Here is a 12,577-nt window from a genome sequence, read left to right as displayed (position 1 = left end):
ACAAATAGGAAAAGCAACAAATGCTTTTTGGACCTGCAAAAGAACATTTGGCAAAAAAGAGGTCTGAAGCCGAGTATGATACACTGGATATACTAAATAAGCTACAAAGGCTTGTTACTATTTCTATAACTGGTGCAATGCGTCGTACTCCCGTCGTTTCAGATAAGTCCATTATATTGATGAAGATTATATGCTAAGCCGATATTATTTCAACCATAACTTCCAAGTTATGTGACTCGCGTTGATTGGGATGCAGGAAGACTGAATATGGTGGATGCTGGACCGGCCATGCCCAACAAACATTGAATGTTTAATAAGAGCTTATTCAGGCAAAAATAAGCTTCTTTAGCTAAAAAATTGCTTATTCAGCTGTTAATCAACTCAAATTGTTTGTTGGGTGGGGTTAACTTTTCGGTGTCCATACAGCAACTGTCCTGTCAGAATACGGTTAACTTTTATTAGATTCCTGGTCATTGTGGAATCGAAGGAAACGAAAAAGCTGATCAATTGGCAAAAATAGGGTTATCCATGAAATTCATTGGTCCTGAACCATTTTTGGACTTTCTTGTTGTGCTTCAAATAAGGAGCTAAAAAACTGGGAAATAGCCAAGGTACAGTACAACTGGACCAGTACCTTAATTTCTCGGCAATCTAAACGTTTTATAAAGCCGATCGCGTTTCATTCACAAAAATTACTTAACCTTTCTAAAAAATATTTGAGTACATACACTGGTTTGATAACAGGACACGGTCCTTGTAAATATCACCTGAAAAGCATTGGTAAACTTCATGACGATAATTGTCGATTTTGTAACTTAAAGAGTGAAAGCTCTGAACATTTGCTGTGTGACTGTGTTGTACTGTTTCATAAACGATGCAGATATCTTGATAAGGGTCTGGTGAGACCTTGGGAAATCTCGGCTGCTGCCCCCAATCAGGTAATAAATTTCATAAGGTATGTATTACCTGGTTGGGATAATTGCTAATGAAAGAGGACGCCTGTTTTTTAATAAAGCGTTTATTTTTCCAGGCTCAATTGCTGTAGCTTTGCGGAGCCTAGACACCTGTTTCTCAGAGGAAAATATTTATTTTCGAACAAATTCATAAGGTTACTTTATATAAATGAAAATCAACACACATATGACTGATTTCACGTAATTTTGAATGTTTACTTCTCATTTCTGAAGAACGCTCTGACTTTTCTCTTGATACCGCCCATTAGATTCTGAACAACTTTCTTCATAACTTTTCGTTGTGCTGCAGACTCAACAGCGCTTGCTTCTCTTCCATCTTTCTTAAGATGCCGTTTAATTATTGCCCAGTATCTTTCGATAGGACGCAGTTCAGGGCAGTTTGGGGGATTTTGGAATTTTTCGACAAAATCTACTTTTTCCTTCTTGAGCATCTTCAACGTAGCAGAAACATAGTGAGCAGATACCAGATCCGACCAAAACAAAGGAGGATCCGTATGCTTTCTGTAGATGGGTAGAAGCCGTTTTTTGATGCATTCTTCTCTCTAATTTTCACCATTGATTGTTGTGCTCGTTGTGAAATACGAAGAACTCTTCAAGCCACAAGAGCAAATGGCTTGCCACACCAAAACCTTTTTCCAAAATTTTCGATTCGGATGTATCGCACATCATCAGGCACATCTGTCCTCTGCTCAACGTTGAAAAATTCAAAATGCACCGGTTTGGCTTTTGAAGGAGAACGACATACAAGTTCCGTGATCGTATTTTCGAAGAAGCTTTCTATGAATCCGTCCTTCTGGGTGCTTTTTGTTTCTTGTAGGTTCTGATATTGTTACGTTTTTTTGATATTCTGCACAGTTCCGACACTGATGTTTTGGGCAATTTCATGAACGGAACCCGGTTTATGCGATTCCAAAAGGCGTACTGCTGCCAGCTCCTTTTTCTGTTCCGATGCCCCTTCTTTGCGCCCATATTTCGGTAAATCTTCAAGAGAACACGTTTCTCCAAACTTCTTATCAATCTTGAACATTTTAGATTTGCTGCACTTTACGCTTTTTGCAAATTCTCGAAACGACAACTTTTTGGAAAACCATTTGTGCAGAATTAATCTGCGAGTTGATAAGCTGATCCGACCCATCGTTCGAAATTTCTCACTAAATTTTTTTTCAGGTGTGTTGCCAAAATAAACAATGTTTTATACACTGAGAGAAAATTCACAATTTTTCGTTACGTTTCAACCCTAAACCATTGATAAACAGATGTCCACTTTCTTTAATGAACAGTCCTAACAATAGTAGTGGTAGCTACGCAAACAATGGTGGCTTACCATTATGACATAAATAAAAAGAAGATAAACCACAACAGATCAAACAGTGACAGCGAAGAGAAGCGAAGAGGTGAGCGGATGGAAATTCCCATTATTGATATTATTCTTTACATTCGTTTAAACGCTTCGCTCGCCCTTTCGTTTCTCTTCGCTCTCACTATAGTATTGGTCTAAGTAAAATTTAGGTCCATTTTCCTCATCTTCACGCAGTTTTCCCCGGAAAAGTTAGGCACATTTTACTCACTCACTGAGTCACTTTGAGTTTAATTGGACTCAGTGTGACTATATTGTGGTCCCTTGAGTTACAGTCTGAAATATACTTAAGCTCTAATACGTCACGTTTTTTAAGTTACTGCAAAACAAGGGCAAGTGGATCACTTTTTAACCGATAAACCTGAATATTTATAAAACCAATGTTTGGCACACTAACAAATGTCTCTCAAACCTGTACTAACAAATGCTACGAATTTAGTTTTTAAATGGCTTGTTTGATTTATTTTTTAGAATTACAACTAGATTAAAAATGCAAATTTTCAATTCTGTAGTGAATTCATGGTGGTCATGCTGGTTTTTATGAGCATGAACATGAGCATGAGCATGGTCAATCACTCTGTTATATGAGCATGGTTGCTACTCTGTTATTGCCAGATCAGCTGTAATTACACAGAGAACCAATAGACTAGGCAATACCGCGCCCGAACGCTGGTCAAGAAAGGAACGGGTAGAAATGTGTTGGCGTGATACCCGCTATGTTGAAAGCCGAGAACACCTCTGCACTTCCACGAGAAATCAATCACTGGGATGTTGGATAAAAGGGTTGGGTTTGCAGCAGGGTTCGTATTGGTAAACGATAAACTGAATTGATCTCCTAACGATCATACAGTGAATTTTCCACAACTCGATATTGAAGGGACCATCGAGTCATAGAATTATAGAGTTATAGAATAATAATTCCATGCAAAATTGCTATCACGGTAGCCATGAAATTCAGTTAACTATGGTTCTATATCTCGATATCGAGTTAGTGGACATCGAGTTGTGAAGAGTTGACTGTATATCGCGAGGAGCTTGGGATTGAACCAACGGTCTTTTGCTTAATAAGCAAAAACGTTTGCCACTAGGCAAATAAGCACCTTTTTAATCATCAAGTTGCTGTTATTACCATGTAATCATATTAACAAATAAAACGATTAACGAATCTTGAATGTGGATGACCCTGAGACTAGACTTATGATGTCCTGCTCAGTAAGCAACAACGGTCGCTCTAAAGCCACCGAGCCCCTCTTATCACATCATACCGTTACTCGAGTTGTTGTAATCAATCAAACCCGGCACCGACGACGGTTACAAGTTTCGCAAAATGCACGATCAACAAGCGATTTGACCATAAATCTTTTTAATATGAATGGACCTGGGACCGCGTTTTTCTGCTTAGTAAGCAAGACACTGCAACCGACGATCTTTCAAATTCGAAAACTAAAAGCTACGAAAAAGCACTAAGGCCTTCATTAAGTTCCACTTTCACGTGACGTTCAATGTTTCGATTTGCTCTTTACGCATTGTTCTGGCTATGACCGACGTGACGATTGTTTAAACCTGGTTGAACAAGCTATTTTAACGAAATTACGTTCTCGAGAGCAGTCAATAATGTATCCGAAACTGGATCAAGCGTGCGCCCTATTTTTTCTTACATACATACATACATTTATGTGTACAACATCACATTTAAGATAAGACATAATCAACAATAGTACGCCACAATACTCGGTTTGCGGCTGCCGCTCTCCATCCTCGGTCATGCCCAATGCTCGCTAGATCACGCTGGTCCACCTTCTTGTGCCAACCGGATCAGTAGCAAACACCAACTTTGCAGGGTTGTTGTCCGGCATTCTTGCAACATGCCCTGCGTACCGCATCCTTCCGGCTTTGGTCACCTTCTGGATGCTGGGTTCGCCGTAGAGTGCAGCGAGCTCGTGGTTCATTCTTCGCCGCCACTCACCGTTCTCCTGCACACCGCCGAAGATCGTTCTTAGCACACGTCGCTCGAAAACTCTGAGTACTTGCAGGTCCTCCTCGAGCATAGTCCATGTCTCGTGTCCATAGAGGACCACCTGTCTTATTAGTGTTCTGTACATGGTACATTTGGTGCGGGGGTGAATCTTTTTTGACCGTAGCTTCTTTAGTTTCTTCTGTAGCCCGTAGTAGGCACGACTTCCACTGATGATGCGCCTTCGTATTTCACGACTCACATTGTTGTCAGCCGTCAGTAAGGATCCAAAGTAAACGAATTCCTCCACTACCTCGAAAGTATCCCCGTCTATCGTGACATTACTTCCAAGACGAATCCTGTCATGTTTGGTTCCGCCTACTAGCATGTACTTTGTTTTTGACGCACTCACCACCAGTCCGACCATTGCTGCTTCGTGTTTCAGGCGGGTGTACAGTTCTGCCACCGTTCCAAATGTTCTTGCGATAATGTCCATGTCGTTATAGGCAAAGCACACAAATTGACCGGATTCTAGAGCGATGTTGAAGAGTAGGCATGAGAGTCCGTCACCTTGTCGCAGTCCCCGGCGAGATTCGAATGAACTGGATAGTTCACCCGAAACCCTTACGCAGTTTTGCACACCGTCCATCGTTGCTTTGATCAGTCTGATCAGCTTCCCAGCCGTTCTCGTCCATGATTTTCCATAGCTCTGTGCGGTCGATAGTATGCCGCCTTAAAGTCGATTAACAAATGATACGGCATTTCTGGAGGATTTGCCGTACGGTGAAGATCTGGTCCGTTGTCGATCGGCCGTCGATGAAGCCGGCTTGATAACTTCCCACAAACTCTATCATTTTAGATGATAGACGACGGAAGATGATCTGGGATAGCACTTTGTTGGCGGCATTCAAAATGGTGATCGCTCTGAAGTTGATCATTCAAATCACATTCCAAATGGTCACCTTTCTTGTGAATGGGGCAAATTATCCCCTCCTTCCACTCCTCCGGTAGCTGTTCTGTTTTCCAGATCCTGACTATCATCCGGTGCATGCAGGTGGCCAACTTTTCTGGGCCCATCTTGATGAGCTCGGCTGCGATACCATCCTTACCAGCTGCTTTGTTGTTTTTGAGCTGCTGAATGGCATCCTTAACTTCCCTCAGCGTGGGGGTTGGGTCAGATTCGTCCTCTGCTGCACTGACGTAGTCGTTTCCTTCATTACGCTGTTCTCCTGTGCCTACTTTCTCCTCGCCATTCAGGTGCGCTTCGAAGTGCTGTTTCCACCTTTCAATTACCTCACGTCCGTCCGTCAAGAGGATCTCGTCCTTATCCTTGCACATTTCGGCTCGCGGCACGAAGCCGTTGCGGGATGCGTTGAGCTTCTGGTAGAACTTGCGTGTTTCTTGGGAACGGCACAGCAGTTCCATTTCCTCGCACTCCACTTCTTCCAGGCGGCGTTTTTTTCTCCCGAAAGATGCGGGTCTGCTGTTTCCGCTTCTGTTTATACCGTTCCACGTTCTGTCGGGTTCCATGCTGCAGCATTACCGCCCGCGCTGCGTTCTTCTCCTCCAAAATCGCTCTGCACTCCTCGTCGAACCATTCATTCCGTCGACTTCTTTCCACGTACCCGATGGTGCTCTCGGCTGCGTCGGTGATGGTTGCTTTTACTGTACTCCAGCAGTCCTCTAGAGGTGGCACATCGAGCTCGACGGAAAGTTTTGAGCGCAGTTTGACCATCACCAGGTAGTGGTCAGAGTCGATGTTAGCGCCACGATTGGTCCTGACGTCGATAATGTCGGAGAAGTGCCGTCCATCAATCAGAACGGGGTCGATTTGCGATTCCGTCTGATGTGGTGATCTTCAGGTGTAACGATAGGGGAGGCTGTGTTGGAAGGAGGTGCTACGTATGGCTATATTCTTGGAGGCAGCGAAATCGATGAGTCGTAGGCCGTTCCCGTTCGTCAGCTGGTGGGCGCTGAACTTTCCAATCGTCGGTCTGAATTCTTCCTCCTGGCCTACCTGAGCGTTTAGGTCTCCTATGATGATCTTGACGTCGTGGCTTGGGCAGCGATCGTACTCGCGTCCTTGTCATCATCAGTGCTCCCGTAGTGAGGGCTGTGCACGTTGATTATGCTGAAGTTGAAGAATCGGCCCTTGATTCTCAACCTGCACATTCTTTCGTCGATCGGCCACCAACCGATCACGCGCTTCTGCATTTCGCTCATCACGATGAAAGCTGTGCCCAGCTCGCGTGTGTTGCCGCAACTCTGGTAGATGGTATCATCACCTTTAAACGTTCGCACCATGGATCCTGTCCAACACACCTCCTGCAGCGCTGCGATGCCGAATCCGCGGTCCTTCAGTAGATTGGCGAGTATTCGGGTGCTCCCGATGAAAATGAGAGATCGACAGTTCCATGTGCCGAGTTTCCAATCGCAAGTCCTATTTCGTCGCTGGGGTCGTTGCCGTTGGGTCCGGTTCGTATTCCTCTGTTGCTGATTTTCCGTTGCAATGTTTTTTTCCGGCTGGCTCGCAGGGCCTGACAACAACCCCCTAACTTTCCGGAGAACCAGGGTGCACAGTTGTGCTTAGAGTCCTTCACTGGCACTCGGACGAAGATCAACCCTAACATGGGGAACAGACGCTGTTGTGAGCCGCTCCTCCTGGAGAACAGACGCTCAGGCTTGCCGAAGCAAACCCTCCCCCCCATATATTTTCTTAAACATTCCGAAGAATTCCGCTCAATATCTATGAGTTATGATTTTCTACAATAGTAGTCTGGGATAAATCAAAATGTCTATTCCTCCACAAGACTCAACTATGTTCTAGCAACTATTGGATGAAATTTATGAAACAACTATTATTTTTCTTCAAGGACGCGTACTCAGCATTTTATAAAATACAATTAGGCACAAGTCCTTTCGATACGGAAATTGCACCGAGTTCATTAAGAAATATCACCAACAACCACTTTTTACCTTGCACTATAGTAGATAAGCGTTGAGCAATTTACCCAGTGGAGCTTATCCAAAAGTTTCCTTCTTTCAAGACATATTCATTTTAATTTTTAATTTCTCCGAGTCTTGTCAGTACTAACAAGGCATAAAAACTAACAAGTGTGTTCGTTTGATTACTGAAGTTTGAAGTTGTCAAGACTTAGGTTCGGAGGTAGATGTTATACCAGTAATGCACTACGAAAAGGTGATCTACCAGCATTACTGGTTTATGATGGACATGCATTTTTTTTTTTTTGCAATGAAATATTCAGAAATTAGCATATACACTTGATTTGTGTTTGCTGGTGTTAAAATGTCAACAGAAGTTGTGTTTTGCGAATGATCTGCATATCAAGCTGAACTTTGCATTAGGTCCTAAGTAACTTTGATCGATTCTCTTCGTCGACTTTCTCTTTCGTTAATAACGTGAGCATAGAACCGTTTCTTGATGTGTTTGTCGTATTAGATGCTAGATAAAAGCTTCTTTTATCAATCTGTGTGCTGAAAATACCTGGGAATGTCTTTACACGGCCGTGGGGATGCAAAGAGAATCTGTCAATGTTACTTAGAACCTAATGCAATGTTCAGCTTGATATTATGATGCAAAATAGTTTAAAAATACGCCTAAATGTAGGTAATTAACAACATATTTTTCACACTAAATCATTATTTCTATGATTTCAAATCGTGCCTATTAATGATTCAGCGTCGAATTCAGCGACCCAACATTACGTAAAATAAGTAATGTCATCGAACACTGAACCAGAATAAGGCCGCAACAAATAAATATCAAATACAAATATCAAGTTTTTCTTTTGTCACCCCCCCTTTCAAAATTTTGGAATATTACCAAGGGGGAAATAAAATAAAACTTTCGGTGTATATTTATTTTTCGCAAATTCATTTGGGTATGGATACTCGCTTTGCTAGATTTTATTATGTTGTTGTTGTTGTTGTTGTTGCTGTTGTTGTTGTATCACTTTGTTTTTTTAAAGAATTTTAACATAAATTGGATTTTATCGAACATCATTCCTAATCTTCCTGATGAATGTGGGCGTCTTAGTGGAATACCTGTATAATGAGAGAGAGAAGGATTAGTATTTTCCATTTAATTCCACTACTTTATTTGCTTATCCTTGACAGATACGCGTATTTCGTCTACAATGTGCAGACTTCTTCAGTGTCTTGTACTAATACTCGACTCCTAATCTTGTTTGGCAACTCACTAAGTAAGCCACCTTCAATCGTTGCGCACATCTTCGTCTTGTCCCAGTCGGATCACCACAAAGAACCATTTTCAGTGGGTCGTTATCCGACATTATTACGATGTGCCCAGCCCACCGTAGTCGCCAGATTTTTGCATTCGATCTACATTTCTTAACTTACAAACCTTCTTCAATGATACGTAATGATTCACTTTTTTTTCTACAGTGATTCAACAATTTCCGAGCTAAATCCAATCTTTTCAAAATTGGTTTAAAATTTTTAGAAGTGAGACCAAATTAGAAACGATTCAGGAAATTCCTAACTGAGGTGACACTTTTCAAAGCAGATTCAAAACTGAGTCTGAACTTTTTTAAGTGAGTTCAAACTTTCGAATAAGTCATCAATATTTTTCTAACTGAGTCTAAACTTTTCTGTTATGTTATTCAATCCTTTTTAAAGTTGTCAAAACTTTCCTGAAATGATTCAACATATTCCAAATCAAATCTTTAAAAAATTGGTTTCGCATTTTCTGAAGTGAGGCAACATTAGCTGATTAATCCTTTTCCTAAATGAATCCAAGGTTTCCTGCATTGATTCAACTTTTTCCGAACTGAAACCAAACTAGTCAGAACAAGTTTGATATTTTCCTAAGTGAGCTCCAGATTTTTGTTAACTGCTTTGGCATTTGGCATGGACACAATCTTGCTTAGTGAAAGTGTAGAAAGTTTTCCGAAGTGAACCGACAATTTTTTGAGCTTAAATTTTCCAAATGGTGTCCAACCTTTTCTGAAGTGGTTCAAAACCTTCCTTAGGGAGTTCAAACTTTTCTATTGAGTGATTGAATTATATTGAATGTTAGTCTGAGCTTTCCTGAAATGATTTACCTAACTTTTAACGTAGATTCCGCTCCCTTAGATCCCTTCCTCGTTCTTGTGAGATTCACATCCTTTGAAAATTAGGCTGAGATTTTAAAGAATGGACCTTTGTGTGTTCATATCTGATGGTAGATTTTTTTTTTAAGCAAGCACAATTTTTGGGAAAACTGGGTTTACATCCACAAAAGTAAGTATTTGTATAGAAATTTGAGTTTCTTGATCAGCCAAGTTGGATTTTGGCTCCGTCCTTTGAAAAACAGGCTTGGATGGAGATGGTTGGAAATGCTAACATGAAGCTTTAGTGTGATGATTTATTAGCTAGAGAATGGTCTTTCAGGGTGTCGACTCAAAGTCGAAAATAAAATTCCCTGACTTTCCCTGACTTTCCAGTCGGTTTTCAGAAATATTCCAGTCATCAAAACTTCGTTATTTTAACCTAAGAAGCTACAACGCGATGTGATTTATTATACCGTAGTGTAAATTAAGGTTAGTTTAAAATGAGCAGCAGGGTAAGCTTTCGAAGCTATCAAGAATAGCATACTCATGGCACGTACAACAGAACTTGATACTAATACAATTTTTACAAAACATACGATCGACTATCTACGAAGGATGTGAATATGCCTAGGGCTATAAATACATATTACAATATAATAATGAATAACTACTGCTCACAACTGGGCTCACTATTCATTACTAAGTAATAATATGAATATTTAATCAATGTCACCAAGCTCTCAATTTGTGTTCATAATTTCACAGCCAAAAAAATCAACCCGTAGACTTTACATATAAATTATTGTAAAATAGCAGAGCAATGATTATTCTTGCTTTGGCAACCGAACCTGAGGATGCACTGATCATGCATTAGTCAGTTTCGTACTCTCTGGAACTCCATATGAAAACCACAGACATGGCAAAATAATTTAAGTTTAATTATCATTAACATTTTATTCTCTCGGTGAGTTCACATTACAACGAAAAATTGCAAGTTGAATTTGTGTTTATTTTCATTTTCAGATTACTTTTAAAAATGTTTATCATTTGAGCAGAACAATTTCTCCTGCAAACTCTCGGCTTCTTTTTGAGCATCTTGAGTTTTCGGAATCGAGAGCTTCTTTCATACGACGATCCTTGTCTACATGGAAAGCGAATGAGATTTTTCGAACTCGCTGAATAAGTTAATTCAAAATTTGTAAGTTTTCCAACCCGCCTGCATGAGTAACACCATCATAAATCTGACGTCGCGCTACGACTGAAGGCCCAAACGCAATGTGGGCGGAAGTGGAACGGAAACGGAAAGTTTGACAATTGTCACAAATGACATCAAGATGCCTAACCGCAGTCGATTTGATTCTAACTAGTTTTCAATCCGACAAATAGGCTTACTCAGATCGGGCTTTTCCGCTACCACTGCCGTTCCGCTGTCATTGCGCTTGGGCCTTGATAGGGAAGTCCTCATGTTTTCACAAAGATATTCTGCATTTACCGAAAAACCTCTCTCTGCTTGGCGTTGCCATGCGATAAGCAGCAAATCATTTTCACAACCAACAATAGTTCTGAATACGCCGACCAATAACCTGTGCAAAAAACGTCCAGTTGTTCCTTTTTGCGATCTTATTGATCAAATGTGCATATACTTGTGCAATATTGTTCAGATGATCAATATTAATGAACCTTTCCATAATGCCTCTAACCATTTGAGACATCGCGTTGCACAAAAAAGACACCATAGGGTTGTCCGTCTGAAATTTGCATTGAAATGGCTTAACTTCGACACCAACTGATTTGAAGAAAGCTAGCTTAATACCGGTTGTCAAATAATTGCAATACAGAAACCACCATCAAGATAGCTCTATAACATGTTATACATCTGTAATCTGAAATTACTATTAGCCATCAGCAGCGAGTCATTCAAACCGTTTTTAACATCTTGGTAGGAAGCTGACGTTGATTCGATTTTGTCTTTCTGGACGCCTTGAATAAATTTTCGTATTTGCGGAGTAATTTTGCCCTCTGTAGGGCTGGTAGCGATCACTGCTGTCAGAAATAGTGATTTTAGTGACCATGTTGAATAAATAAGTGACCAAATAGTAACTTAAAGTTGTAAAAATAGTGACTAAAAAGTGACCTAAGACCTAACACTTATATGTACGATATGAACCTTTAAAGCGACATATTGAATAGAAACTTTATAACCAAACCCACGGTATTAGTCACGGTATCTATTAATTTCAAAAATCTGGAAAACCGGGAATCTTCAGGAAATTTTTTGTTTTCCTAAAATACCTGAAAGTCTCAAAGAATTTAAAAACAAAAAAATCTTACTAAGGAAATTTAAAGAAAACGATGAATTTTAAAATACAACCATTTATTTTTTCTCGATATTTTTATTCACACTTTGAACTTTTAAGATTCACAGTGGATTAATCTTCAGTAAGAAATAAATTTAAAAAAATAAATATTTTTTTTTTGGTTTCTGAAGATTACTGTCTTTCTGTAATGTTTCCGAAATTTTTAAAAATTTATAGAACTTTTGTGCTCCCGAAATTTTCATGGAATTAGAACGAAATAATTAATATATTTCTATGATTTTCACTGAAGTTCTCAAGATTTTTCTGAAGTTCATAATACTTCCCTTAAATTATCGACATTAATTTAAAACTTCTTCAATAGTCTAGACTTTCTTGGTGCCTAAACGATTACTGAATTTCTTTAAAGTTCTCTAGACTACCCTGAATTTATCAGTATTTTTTAAGAACCCGCAACTTTACTGAAATTAATTAATTTGTCTTGAAGTTTCGACAATGTTCCTTAAGTATTATAACCATTATTAACACTCGCTTTTCCCTGAACTTATCTATGCTTACCTGAAGTTCTCTAAATTTGTTTAATAATCCAGCAAATTTTCTGATACCTATTCATAATTCCCTGACGCTTCTGACGTTTTAGGATCAATCATAGAATTCTTGGAAAACCCTATAATTCCACGGAACTCCTTGTAAGTTGCTGCAAATTTGCTTAAGTTAATGGGATTATTCTGAAGCTATCTGATCATCCTCGAAGTACTCGGAACTTCCCTTAATATCATTAAACTATCTAGAAATATCTAAATTTAGTTCTCTGGAGTTTCTAGAATATATCACTGCTTGCTAAAACTTCTCGCTATTTTTTTATTAATGGAACTTCGTTTATGTCTTCTAACCAACTATGCTAA

This window comes from Ochlerotatus camptorhynchus, unplaced genomic scaffold (assembly GCF_037179485.1).
Source record: "Ochlerotatus camptorhynchus isolate MF236.1 unplaced genomic scaffold, CSIRO-AGI_Acam_v1.1 ptg000062l, whole genome shotgun sequence".
NCBI classification, from domain to species: domain Eukaryota; kingdom Metazoa; phylum Arthropoda; class Insecta; order Diptera; family Culicidae; genus Ochlerotatus; species Ochlerotatus camptorhynchus.
Note: the sequence above shows the minus strand (reverse complement) of the source record.